Below are 14,883 nucleotides of genomic sequence, written 5' to 3' on the forward strand. Positions count from 1 at the left end.
CCTGTACCAAATTGGCGTTAGTTCACCTTATGAAACTTATGATTGCCGAAAGAAAGAAGGAAGATGGCTGTACAGTGCAAAATTTATGACAGGATGAGTGGGTTTTGTGGATTTGAGAGGAGTTAACTCCCAAACCAAAATAAGTTAGTATCACCAGTAACGATTGGTGTACCTCTGTGGAATGACTCGAAAGAAAAAGTCCATTTGAAATGGGTAAGAGAATGGAATGAAATAAATTAAGCAATAATTATTTAGTAGTTCTTCACGACCTGAACGTTTCAAGAGAATTCAATAAAAGCCAAAATTTCAAACAGTATGAGTGCTATTTTCGGCCCATTCACCCATTAATACCTTTCCAGTTCCAGTTCGGCTGTTCATTTTTCACTCCGCCACTCCGTGTGGCCAGTGTGTTATATAGGTAGTTTTACTTTCATAAATAAGTGATGATTTTAGTTTAATTTGATCGCTTTTGCGTTTTTTTTTTCGTTTGTGAGCTCTCTGCCAAACCGTGACGGACGGAAAATTGCGAGATAAAATCGCAACCTGGTTACAGACTAAACTAAGCGACTGACTCGCTGTGCATTATTATTTTGCACTTTATGTGTGATTGATGTGATAGGATTGTGTGTTGGGAAAAGTTTGCTCAAAGCTTCAACGGCTCCGATTGGTTCGTTACGTATGGTTTGTGTCTTAATTTAGTCGTAGTTTTGAAACTGCATTGAAGCACAATGTGTGCGAATCAGTTAACCTCTTTTCTCTTGTAAAGAAAATGAAAGGAATTTAGTTCAAAGTAGGCTTTGTTTTACAGTGCCTTATTAATATTTACTTCAAATGAAACATTTATTGACTGTTTCGAAAAGTAGCATTTCATTCGGATCTTACGGTACTCGTGCTCGTGCTCGGAGTTGTCCAGTCGAGCTGCAGTGCGAAAAAAAACCGAAAAAAGACATTCAAAAAGAAGTTTTTTAACAACTTTGATGAAGACATGAAGTCTTTAAAACCTTCAACCTTATTTCTTGTTGTTTGTGGATGATTTACAACATCATTGGCTTATCTCGTGTATTTATGAAGTACTTCGGCAATTTTTGGAAAAAAAATATGGGGTAATGTACCTATTGTGGCAGTAAAGCTTATTGTGACCCTATACCGCACTCAAGTTATATTCATTATTTGTTGTGTACATAGGGGAACTGGGGGCAAGTCCGACACCTTAAGCGCAATCATTTTTCTAAAATACCAAAAAGCTCCAAAAATTGTATATTCTGTGCGTAATCTTTGTTTACATGGTTCTTAACAAGATATAATTTTTAAGCGTTTCAAAAAATTTGATTCATTAAAAATTATTGGTTGCCAAAAAATTGAGAAAAATAACATTTTAAAAACGCTGCGGGTAAGACCGACACCCCGAAGTGGCACGAGCGTCACCCTTGTTAGCTTTCTTTTTGTCCAATTTTTTTCATAAAAAATTTGTTGTGTATGTGTGATAAAGTGTAACTATGTGTATATGAGTATGTGTGATACAAATGCATGCTTTCTGGAATTTCATCGCGTAGCAAGAGGAAGAGAGGAAGGTTTTGAATAAATAATGTTCAACACTTGGTTTGTATTATGGTAAAGATTTTCCCTCTTAATCTTTTCAAGCTTTATTAGCGCTTGTGAAGCCATTCTAAGAAGTAAGATCCGTTCTGCAAGAAGAATATATCCCCTGTTACTAAAATTCATTCACTTAGAAGTAACATACGCTTTTGTAGTAAGCTATCCAATTCGTGTTGTGATTTTTCGGAACTCTGTTGATCAACAATCCGGCAGTCGATGGAAATTGTTATTTAATATCATTTTAGAATCTCATATTAGATTATACTTTTTCCTTTCGTTTTATAATAAAACTATGAATCGCGCTCAATTTGATTTTTAATTTTTTGGTCGGCTTGAGACAATACTGACAAGGAATAAATGCAAATATCAGAGTTTCCGTATATTTCAAATATTAACATGATGTTATAAAAGTAGAATACCATAAACAACTCCAAGTCATTCGCATTGAATCAAAAAAGGAACTCAACCATAAATAAATAGCGTGTCAATCTTACCCCTCCTAAAACTGTCGGTCTTACCCCAACAGTGCACATTTTTGTTAAATGCCCAATAAACAGTGTTGGAATACTCAAACTTATCCTCAACGCAGATAAATAATGATATGGAGAGTAGATTAGAATGTGCGGCAAAAATACTGGTGATTTCCAAAGCCTTTGTGCTGTTAAAACCTTAAAGTGTTTCAACTAAAAATAACATCCAAGTGCGGCTCAACTTTGTTTTCGCATATTTTGTTTATTTTGTGACGTTGGATGAATCTATATGGCATCTGTGTGTTTCGAAATGCTCAAAATAATCATACTAATGATATCCTGTTATTATTGTATGATTCAAAATTTAATATCCGGGAAACGTCGTGGGGTTTCGGGCTTACCACGGTGTCGGACTTGCCCCCAGTTCCCCTATTAGTAAGAACTATCCTCTAATTTCAACTTCGGTAGCCGGTTACCCAGAGCAATTATCACATGATAACATTTCTGAAAGACCGTCTCACTTATCAGAGTGAATCAAGATTTACCCCTTACTACTAACTGAAACTCCTTTTCGAGGAAAACGTGGGGATGCAGAGATGTACACGGGCTTCACGACATTCACACTAACATTCCTTTGCTTCTCCGATGACTGACTGTAAGGACGTGGTCGGCGCCGTTAGTAGCATTTAAAATTAAAAGTAAAGAACTCTCGAAACGTGCACATTGATCATGGATAGTTACTAGAGATGGTCGGGTTTCAATTTTTTCGAACCCGACCCAAATCCGAGAGCTCGAAAATTGAAAATTTGAAAAACCTTTTAGGCACCCGCACTGGACCCTAGACTCACCTAAGAATGATCGAATTACTGAAGTAGCACCATGCGCGTCCAGTTATGGCTAAATGAATTACTGGCGAGTGGAATTCATATTTATATTTAATATTATTGAACGTCGAATTCATGATGTACTAAGAACCTTAAAAATCTTCAACCTTTTAATCAGAAAGTAGGATAGCTCGGTGACTAACGCATGTGGAAACAAAAAGCTTATTGATGACAGTTTCTAACTACCTTGCCAACAAACAACCTTGTTTCACCAAAAATTTTCGCCCAGGTGAGAAATTTTGGTGCTTTTCCCATTTTTTCTTCCTTAGGGGGAAATTTAGCATAGTGCTTTCGCATTGGCCTGCTAAGCCAAGACAAGACGGTCTAATCGCAATTTCTCTTATATGCACTTCGTGGGCTCAATCGGACCCCATTTCCTCTTCCATCATGTAAGGCACGTTGCATGCTCATTAACATACATACACTTAAAGAACGCCGCAATGATCTTATTAACGACATTACTTTCTCGTAGTTTGTTAAGAACATTAGGCACTCGTATTTTTTTACGAAAACTCTTACAAAACAAATTTTACAAAAAACGGCCAAAAAAACGAAAACAATTGACCTTGCCGTGTCCAGAAATAAGTAAAAAGCACCTCTAAAGTGTAGAAATAATGAATAGTATGTAAGAAAACACTGTGAAACCATTGTGTGTAGTCTGAATCTGTTTAAATAAACAAAATAAATTACAACATACTAACGCTCAGTCACTGGCCTGTGCGCTGTGGCGTGGCCGATTGCCGGGTCAACGTGGATTGGCTTTTGCTGTGAGCCGTGTTTGCAGACATTGTTCCACAGTTCAATGGTAAAGTTGGTGGACAGGGTTCACAGTGGGGGTCATTCCCGATCAGAATGAAATAACAAGATTATAACAAAATACAAATTTCGTAATATATCGTGTTATAAATAAGGTCTCGTTAGTAGTTAAAATAACAGAAATTTATAACAAGTAACAACGCGAGATATAGTTGTGAAATCTTTTTGTTATGAGTTTCTGATCGGGTTGTGTGTCCATTTATAGGGCTACTTCGTCATCGTACACAGGTTAATTAAATTGATTTAATAATTAAATTTATTGAATAATTAAATTAATTTAATAAATACAGAAATAGAAACCTGTTAGTTTTGTAGTTTTTAGTACTGGTGTACAATTGTTATGTGCTAGTCGTGTGTGCGTCTGAGTGTTTGAGACAGTTGGGTAAGGGAATGGATGCAGAACTGGCGTATATGATACAATAGTGGTTAATACTTCCGGTGTTCAATTTGTGCATTCGATTCTATTCAGTCGGGAAGGTCAGATTGGATAAATTAAGGAACTATTGATTTACCGACGCACGTGAATCATCCATTCCCGCCAGCATAGCATGATGAAATTCTAGATGAGTTAAAGTAGTTTGATTGCCTGTTATATGTGTTTTTCAATTCCACTTCATTCGTCTGTTTCTTTTGTAATTCGATTAGTTTGCATTTCCATTTCTCATGTATAGCAAAATAGTATCGGTCAATTGTTACATTTTTAATCAATCACTTTGCATCCTTTTTTTTATTTGTCATGTGATGCTTTCTTTAATTACTATATCTCTATATTATACTTTATATATACTCATATAGGTACAAACGTACAAACGCTCTTGGTCTTCTCGATAACACAAACCTGGTCACAAACGCGACCGTGCAATTGCAATCATCTACACATACTTACGCCCACGATTTCGTCAACATTGAAACGCCCCGGTAGTTAAGCAAACATTGTAGCACCTATAAACTTACAAACGCGGTCTCAAGCATCAACCCGCCACACGCGCGGTCATGAAACGGTCCCGTCCGGAAGTCTAACCTGGTCCTAGCAGCCTAGACTGATGCCTTCAGTTGGACCAATCAAAAAAAAATGACGCTCATATTCACTAGATAACACGTTCCATGGCGACATGACCGGGAACTCTAGTGATAGAGGGAAACTGATTCTCTTCTACCATCTGTATCCTACGCTAAAAATTAAGTATCAGATTCACGGTCCGCGCGCGCTTATTCAAGAATACACGCCACATGATTATAAAATCGAAATTATCCACGCGAGTTCACATACACGTGACAATCCCGTTAACATACAAATGCTTGAGCCCTTCGCGACCATCCACGGCGCCTACACCCGAGATCTCGAAAACATGAAAACATCCCGGTGATCAGGTGAACGGCTCAGCGTTTGTAAATCTTCAAACGCGGTCTCAAGCGTGAACCTAAAAAATCCTTCGCTCGCATGAATCGGTCACTTCCGGAAGGTTCTACCATTGGTATCAGCAGACTAGGTCCATGCCTTCAATTGGACGAATTGAAAAAAGAAAGCTCTCACTCTCCACTGGACAACACTTCCATGGCGACATGACCAGGAACACTAGTGATATGGGATAACTCACTCCCAGTCAGAATGTAAATTGTGCACCGAAAACTAAATATCAGAATGGCGGTCCACGTGACCATCCGAGAACGTACGCGAATATGTGAATGGCCACCTAGTTACAAAATCGAGTTTTGGACACGCGAGGTTACATGCACACGAGTACAAGCGACAAGCATGTTAACATACGTACGCTTCAGCAAACAACAATGCACATCCACGCCCGCGATCGCGTAAACTTGATAACACCTCGGTAATAAGGTGAACGTTTTAGCACTTACGAAGTTTCAAACGCGGTCTCAAACTCGAACCTACAAACGTCCGTGTTCGCTCGGTCACGTCCGGAAATTATTACCCACCGTCCCAGCAACTTAGGTCCACAAATTCAGTTGGACCAATCAAAAAATAAGGCTCATGTCTACTAGACAGCACCTTCCATGGCGACATGACCGGGAACTCTAGTGATAGGAAAAATCTAACTTTTTTCTAGCATCTGAGCCGTACATCAAAAATTAAGTATTAGATGCCAAAGGCACACGGTTATAAAATCGAATTTATACACGCGAAGTTAAATACACGTTAGCCCACGCGACATTCAAACGCACACTCGATTGATCACGTTAGCGTACAAACGCTCGAGCCCTTCGCGATGATACGCGCCATCGCAAAGTCTCTACGCCCGCGATGTAAACAATGAATATGACATTCAGAATCACGGCCCGCTGCAATTGGCCTTAAACAGTGTTCTAGTGGGCGACATTGCCTGTCTCGTCTGCAATTGTAGTGCGTTGACGGGGAGCCCTTCCGAAATCCTAGCTCTAAAGCTCCTGTACGATAACTCTCGAAAAAAAAATTGTAGGCTCAGTTAAGCTAGCATGAAATGTCATAATTTCTGCATGAGTAATTGTTTAGTAGTCACGATCATACTGAAATCTTAAAATTCAAGACCTTCGTAATTATGACTATTCAGTGATTGCATGACAATCACACAGAAACTATGTAAGAACATATCCGCCCAGCGAGCAGTTGAGCTCCGCGTCAGCCTTAAATTACACGAGTATTATCAAAACGCCACACGGATGTGAATGTAAACGCTGAGTGATGTCAACGCTAACGATGAATATGCGCCTTGCGAATGCCATCGTCTGTGACTGTTTCACATCACGGGTGTGAATATACGCGCTGATTTGGTATGGACGGTCATCGATTTTTTTTTTGCAGTGATGTGAGCTACTTGACCAGAGTTGCTGGTATACAAGCGACAGTGTATGCCATCGTTTGTCACAGGATCACAAAACGAGTATGCATGTGAATAGCTGAGTGAGCAATTCATGTGGAGTACATACATAGGTGGTCCGAACTGATGAAAAATGCTTCACAACAAGAATGTTCCTATGAACACCGAGTGATGGCAGCGCCATTGGTGTATGACCGCCATTGTAGTACGCATTTATATGCCTAGTGAGTTGGAGTTTGAGCAATATATGGAGCAGTCCGAATCTGAACTTATACATAATGTAAACACGAGCGGCGAACAACTATTCTCGCCGATTACAAGCTCTATACTGGTAAGAGCCGAGAAACGATCCAAAGTGATGTGGAACAACTGCCATCTACTCTACTAGAGTACTTCATGCAGCTTGTGTCTACTATAGAACATTTTTGATATTCGAAGAAATTTTGCAAACATCGTAGAAATTTCTACACGAAAAAAAAATCCGTTCATAAATTCATGAAAACAAAATCACGATTTCCTGAACTGAAGGATTTACGAAAACCATGACCAATTTCATGAAATTATGAATGATAAACCTCGTATTTCTGTTTCTAAAAAACTAGTTCGCGTCGAATAAATACATGGCGTTATATTCGAATGTTTGGTAGGGTTACTGTTGTTGTTCGCTAAACCTGTTTCGTTTTTGTTGTGATCCTTGGCCACAATTTGGGAAAGCACAGCCAATAGTTAAACGATGTTCATGATTGTAGGAGCTTGTTCGTGATTTTTGTTATTTCTCATCAAGTTTATTTACTCATTTTATTCATCAGTTTGCTATCGGATTTTTCTGTCAAAGTAGCGTGATTTATGTTCATGATTGCAGGATCTTAGTCACGATTTTCGTAATTTCTGTGTCGTGGTATTTTAGTCATGAGTAGAGTATTTCGTGCTCATAATTTCAGGATAGTAGTCACAATTCTTATGTTAGTAGCTTTATTTATATTCATGATTTCAGAATCTTTGTCACGAGTTTTATAATTTCTATTCACGTTATCGTGACGTTTGAGTCACGAGTAGAACGATTTACGTTCATGTATTCAGGGTACTAGTCACGATTTTTGATATTTTAAACACGAGTAATGAGACTTATATTTATGATTTCATAATGAGACTTATTTTCATGATAGTCACGATTTTCGTAATTTTTATTCACGGTATCTTGATATTTTAGTCACGAGTAGAGTGATTTATGTTCATAATTTCAGGATCTCAATCCTATTTTTGACATTTTGGTCACGAATGTGACCATGTTCTTGGTTTTAAGATCTTAGTCACGATTTCCGTAATTTATTTGCACGTTATCAATTCTAGAACTTACTTTCGAATTTGACACGTGGAGTGATGTGATTGATTTTCATGAAATCAGCAGTGATGTTCGTAATTTCTCTTAACTTTATCTCGATCTGTTATTTTTTGGTCATTATCCGTTTTTGTACTCGGAGTGCACTATGGTCCCAAAGCTGTATTTAGGAAGACAAAACTGTTTACGCCCAAACCGTTGCTTTTAGATATATAGTGTCTTCGGAGAACTTTCTTGTCGATTTTTTTATATTGGTTGAATTAGGGTGGTCCTTGTGGTTTGGGCGTTCCAAGTATCAACTTTTTATGTGTGTAAAATTCAGCTACATAATGCTCTACAAAGTTATAAATTAATCAAATTAAAGCAACTTTTCGGAGGAAACTGTATGGCTGGGTAATGGTTCATGCGTTGTAAATTTTGCAATATTTAAGGTAGGGTAGCTCTTGAAAAATTGGTTTTCTAATAATAACTTTTTCACGGTGTTCCTAAAACCGTTATTAACTAAATAAAATGACCACAAATTTGGCATACGGTATTCGACAGATACAGTATCCGAGCATCTTCTCAGTAAATTTCAAAATGATCCATCGAGGGATTCGAGAGAAATTGCAATTTGAAGTTTTATGACACGTTTCATAAGGCTACCAGCAAACACCCACGGGTTTGGTCCTATCTCCACAAACAAAATTTTTTTTGTCTACTTATTTAGTACATGGCATTCGAAAGATACAGTAATCAAGTATATCTCCTGCAAGTTTGAAAATATTTCATTGACGGAATCGTAATTTATAACGGTTTGGATGTGGTATGCGGTCATAGATGGGTTTTCTACCAGACTTCAAGCGTGAATCCATGTTTGTCCATTGACTATTTAGATCGTTTATACGTGTCGCGATTTTTAAAGGAAACCCTTGCGATTTAATTACATAAATATAATGTACAAAAGGTGTTATTTATATGGCGCACTGAAAAAATATGAAAATAGGGTTGTCTACCAAACGTTAAATATAATGTGAAAACTAAAAAAATGAATAAAAGTTGGAATGTTTACTTCAAAAGGCCATATCTCAATGGTATGTTGACTGATTCTAATTATTTTTTCATTATTGAACAGGTAGATGTTTCATCGTTAATTTTCATCAAGAAGAATATAAAATAGAGTTGGCTACTTCAAACAATAGACAACTTAATTATCCTCAACTATATGTATTATCACTATTTAGTAAATATCTTTATATTCAAAACGACGACCTATCAATTTCTATACATTAGTTGAATGCAACGAACGCAAACTACAAATCATGGAAAAATAAAACCATAAACTCAATACATATATTCAAAAATATGAAGGTATTTGCTGATTCAGATCAATTTTTGTTATGATACGGTTTTTGTTGGAAATTTTGTACAATCGTGATTCGCTGGTTGGGTTGACAGATGTTAAAACTGGGGGATGTTATTAGTAGGGGGATCAAAGGGGATGTTATTAGTACAAGTTCATCTGCTCATATCTCTAACTATTGTCAGTTTTATTGTCGAATTGAATTTAAACATGAGAATTTGACATTCAGATGTCGACAATGGACCAACTAGCGGAGGTCCAACTAAAAAGCGGCTCCTGTTAAAAATTGAGCGACCAGCGAATCACGACTGTGTTAGTTTTAACATTTCATATATCAATAATTTGTAGTAAACAGCAATTGCAATCAACTAGTATATAAAAATTGATAGGCCGCTATTTTTAATACAAAAATAATCACTAAATAATTATAATACATATAGTTGAGACCAATTATATTGTCTATTTATTTATGTAGACAACTCTATTTTATATTCTTCTTGATGAAAATTAACGATGAAACGTCTACCTGGTCAATAATGAAAAAATAATTAGAATCAGTCAACATACCATTGAGATATGGCCTTTTGAAGTAAACATTCCAACTTTCATCTATTTTTTTGATTTACACATTATATTTAACGTTTGGTAGACAACCCTATTTTCATATTTTTTTTTCAGTGCACCATATAAATAACACCATTTGTACATTATATTTATGTAATTAAATCGCAAGGGTTTCCTTTAAAAATCGCGACACGTATAAACGATCTAAATAGTCAATGGACAAACATGGATTCACGCTTGAAGTCTGGTAGAAAACCCATCTATGACCACATACCACATCCAAACCGTTATAAATTTCGATTCCGTCAATGAAATATTTTCAAACTTGCAGGGGATATACTTGATTACTATATCTTTCAAATGCCATGTACTAAATGAGTAGACAAAAAAAATTTTGTTTGTAGAGATAGGACCAAACCCGTGGGTGTTTGCTGGTAGCCTTACGAAACGTATCATAAAACTTCAAATCGCCATATCTCTCGAATCCCTCGATGGATCATTTTGAAATTCACTGAGAAGATGCTTGGATACTGTATCTTTCGAATGCCGTATGCCAAATTTGTGGTCATTTTTTTAGTTAATAACGGTTTTAGGAACACCGTGTTTTATGTGTTTATTTCTCGCAAATACTTTGTTCTAGAGATTTTTAGAACTTTTGGAATTGCACATTTTTGCCGAAGCAATAAAGTTTCTATCTCTTATGTTTGCATAGTTACAGGCGGTTTTCAAAGCAAAAATGGTTTTTTCAAAGCTCTATATCTTCCAAGATTGCAAATGGGTTTTAAATTTTTAACTTCATTTGAAAGATCGGAACTATTTTAGTTTTTAGTGAAAAAAACAGTTTTGTCTTCCAAAATACAGCTTTGGGACCATAGTGGAGTGTTGCAATAATATAAACAGGAACATAAATGAGTGACTAATAAGCGGGATCTTGTACCATGAACTATATCACGAACATGATTTGTGGCTCTATAATGTATTTTTGGTGCTCAGCGCTGTTTTCTTTTTCTGTCGAGACATCACACTGAACCTTATTAATTGAATAACGAATGTTCTAGGTCCTAATAGATTTTTTTTATATCTACTGTTCGTGTCTTAGTAACTAGCAGCTGGACATATATGACATTTCATGAAATAGTGCATGGAACAAAAATGATTCAATCAATAATACTCTAGATTTCGTGAAATAGTTCCCGTGAAAATTTCATGACCATGTTGCATGAAATTGAAAATGATTAGGGATATCTTCTAAATATCACAAGCACCCAAGATAGATCCTAGGTCAAGTACTATGAATCATGAACTGGTTCACGAACCTATGAACGATATTTCATGATTTGGTGAGATATTTTACATGCACGAATGGCAAGTCGTGACTTCCAATTCATGAATACATGAATGATATTCTATGATTTCGTGAACTATTTCACGACCACCAATGGTAAGTCGTGGCTATTATACTAGGAATCATGAACCAGTTCACGAATAAGAAACATGAAAGGTAAATCGTGACTAGTATACTAGGGATTATAAACCAGTTCACGAATACATTAATAACATTTCATGATTCCGTGAACCATTTCACGACCACGAATGGTATGACGGGACTACTGTTCTAGGAATCATGAACCAGTTCACGAATACATGATGATTTTATGAACTATTTCTTGAACACGGATATTGGATCGTGACTAATACAGGGTGTTTGGTTCACGGTTAAGAACCTCTCGGGGGGTGATAGACTGTCATATTTGGAGAAAAAAATTGTTCTACACATACCATCAAATCTCAACCGTTACAGAGTTATTCAACTTTTTGTGTAAAAAACTTATTTATTTTAAAATACCTCTAACTTTAAAAGTATACTTTGTATTTTAAATCTTTTAGTTACATTCGAAAGGTGAGCAAATTTCCTATTGAATGGTGTTCTCATATCTTTTAGTTAATTAGTTTTAGTTAACATTTAGCTGTAAAGTAGCTAAAAGTTAGTTTTTTTAGGAGGTTTATGCTAATTTTCTCGAAATAATGAAGTATGATTATAACAATATCCACTATCCAAAAGTTGGGTTTTAGGACGGTTGATAATTTGTTCTTGGACGTCGTATCCCTATCTCTTCCCATTTATTTGTAATTTCATTACCATACTTTTCCTGTAACCGACTTGCAAGTGCTTAAAAGACTCTAATCTAAAAAATATGCTTTATATCGTTATTTACAAGATTTCATTGGAAAACTGAGAAAATGTCCTATCAGTGTATGTACAAATATCTTTTAGTTAAGTGTACTAAATGATTTTTACTAACGAAATAACTCAAAATTTGTGTTTTTGGAGAGTTTTTTAATTATTCTAATTATTAATCAACAATATTTATCGTTACTATTGTTCATTTGATGCCCCTTAATGTTCTCTATAAATTTTTATTTGACACTTTGTCTATATCTCTTTTAATTTTGCTGATATTTAATAGTTAACACGGCATGACCTCGCCACAAATGTAGTGGGTTCAAATCGTTATTTTTGCATATGAAACGATGTGATAAAGACGATTTTGCGTCGAAACCAAAAGAGATAATTGAATGGAGTCAAAGAAAGAACTGTAGAACTTGCTGAGCTGCATTGTTTCCATGATAATAATGGTGATGTTTATTATTTACCATTTTAAGAAAATTAACGAAAATGCTAATAATAGCACTAACTTTAAACTAATTTACTTCTAAAAGAATACTAAATTCACTTAACTGAAAGGTATTAATAAATTTTTCTCTGTAAAATTTTCCTGGCTTTCGAATAAAAAGAAAAAAAGTACAATTAGTGCCATACTTTTTCAATTAGAGCTGGTATTAGTGAAAACGAGATTAAAATATCCAAGTTGAATAACCCAAACTCATGAAAATAAGAAAAGGTAAGTGTATCATGTCAAAGAACGAATTATGAAGCTCTTCAAGACTAACAATTTGGTTTATTGAAATGATGTTAACTTTTAGGATTTTGAAGAAATGAACGAAAAATCGATTAAAATTGTTTAATTTTCAATGAATTACTTTGAAAAGGCTACTTAAACTCATTAGCTGAAACATGTGAGGGTATCACTCAATGCGAAATTTTCTCACCTTCCCAGTGGATCTACAATATTTGAAATACAAAGTATACTTTTTGAGTTAGAGGTATTTTAAGACAAACAAGTTTTTTACACAAAAAGTTCAATAACTCTGTAACGGTTGTGATATGATGGTATGAATAGAGCAATTTTTTTTCTCCAAATATGACAGTCTATAACCCCCCGAGAGGTTCTTAACCATGACCCAAACACCCTGTATATTGAGAATCATAAATTAGTTCACGAGGGTTGTATGGATTCATGATTAAAATTTCGAGCTTCGTGAAATAGTTCACGAGAAAGTATCCGGACTGTTTTGATATTGTGAACTATTGTTTCTAAACCAGTGAATTATATTATAAATCAACCTTTTATTTTATGAATATTGTTCTTAAAGTTGTGTAATAGTTCACGTACAGAAAATAGATTTGGTATGTCATATGACGGAAAACATGACTTAAGTTCACGAAACAAAAACTACGCGTGCGTTACTGACAGAAAATTGAACATAATTATAAAGGCCATGATTATTGTTCATGGTTCTGTTTTCGTAACGTAAAAAGGTGGTTGTTCCACAATTCATGGCACTTTATGCACGATTTTGGGAACTTTTTTTTCCATGGCTTTTCTTAACGTTGTTGAAGTTTGACGAAAAATTCTAGACAATTTTATAACATTCCAAAAGTACATAAGGATTCATTTCATGCATTTCAAGAAATCCTTCGAAATCGCCCGAATTGCTTAAAAAATCTTGATTGTAGGGTTCAATAGCACAGGTTGTGCCAAATCGTTAAGAAAGTCAAAGCCCCTAAGCCACTCAAAAAACTGTTCGACGAATCAAATTGTATCCTGGTTAATGACCAAACATATATCAAGATTAACACTCTTAGACAAAGTTTAATTTGAATGGAAGAGTACGCAACAAACAACCGATGTCGAATGTACAAAACGTATTTTGTCTGGCAAGAAATTTGTTGTTGCAAACTGCAAAGCAAGCTTTTTGTTAAAAATCATTTATCATATTTATCGAAAAGAAGATTAGCGAACATGGAGGAATACTTACTCTTTTATCTTCAAGTTGTTTTAAATCAAATTCGTTTAAGAATATCCGTCATGTGAAAACATAATTTAGCTAAAATATAATTAAGAAAGCAAAATAATTAAACATCCAGTTATACCTATCAGAACTGAATATATTTTAGAACAAAACAAATACCCAGTGTCCGAATTTTTTCGTGATCAACCTTTAGTTGCACCACCAGTAGTGTACAAGCGGCGCTGCTAGCGGAGCATCGAAAAATTGCATCCGTTAGTGGTCTACTTTCCAAGCAGAGCCCCAAGATCACGCGAGACGGCCGGCGCGAGGCGGCCATTTACGTTTCATCTCTGGCACTCGACACTCCGGCTCTTATATCTATACACTTTTATACAGAGTTGATAGTTTTATTATTATTTTTTTCACGCGCCGTTTGTAAATTAGTTTAGATCATGAAATTTGACGGATACATGCATGTCGAAACAAAACAGCGACGAAGTGGGAAATCTCCGTTGCAGGCTGAGAAACGTTCGTCATATGAAACAGCGAGCGAGCAACTTTGTAGAGGTACTTGTATACTGTCTGCATGGGCAAATTACGACGCTCATTTCGTGCTTGCTAGTCGCGGTAGGGGTGTGCCAGGGGGTCGAAACCGGGGGACTCTGAACGAGTTACAGTTTACACAACGATACCCAAGAACTACTGCAGCAGCAGCAGCAGTACCAGTAGTGGGATTAATTTGGCGGATTAATTTACACCACACATTCTTTCTCTCCCCGGCCGCGGGTCTGAGTTTCTTGTTTGGTGGATTCTTGAAACGATAGTTTCACACGAAAGCAAAACTACGGCTGCGGCTGCCCCCGTTGCTACTTGTTAGAGTTGGGGCTTATTGGAGCAGATTTTATATTAAGTGCTTCGAAAT

At 36.0% G+C, this 14,883-nt stretch overlaps 1 protein-coding gene across 1 annotated transcript in view; it reads left to right on the plus strand.

Moving 5' to 3' along the window:
* LOC131679164 (uncharacterized protein DDB_G0283357-like) overlaps positions 1-14,883 on the plus strand; it is a 469,006-nt gene that overhangs the window by 17,124 nt on the left and 436,999 nt on the right. The gene's annotated exons all lie outside the window — the stretch shown is intronic.

The sequence above is a fragment of the Topomyia yanbarensis genome, chromosome 2 (assembly GCF_030247195.1).
Source record: "Topomyia yanbarensis strain Yona2022 chromosome 2, ASM3024719v1, whole genome shotgun sequence".
Lineage (NCBI taxonomy): Eukaryota > Metazoa > Arthropoda > Insecta > Diptera > Culicidae > Topomyia > Topomyia yanbarensis.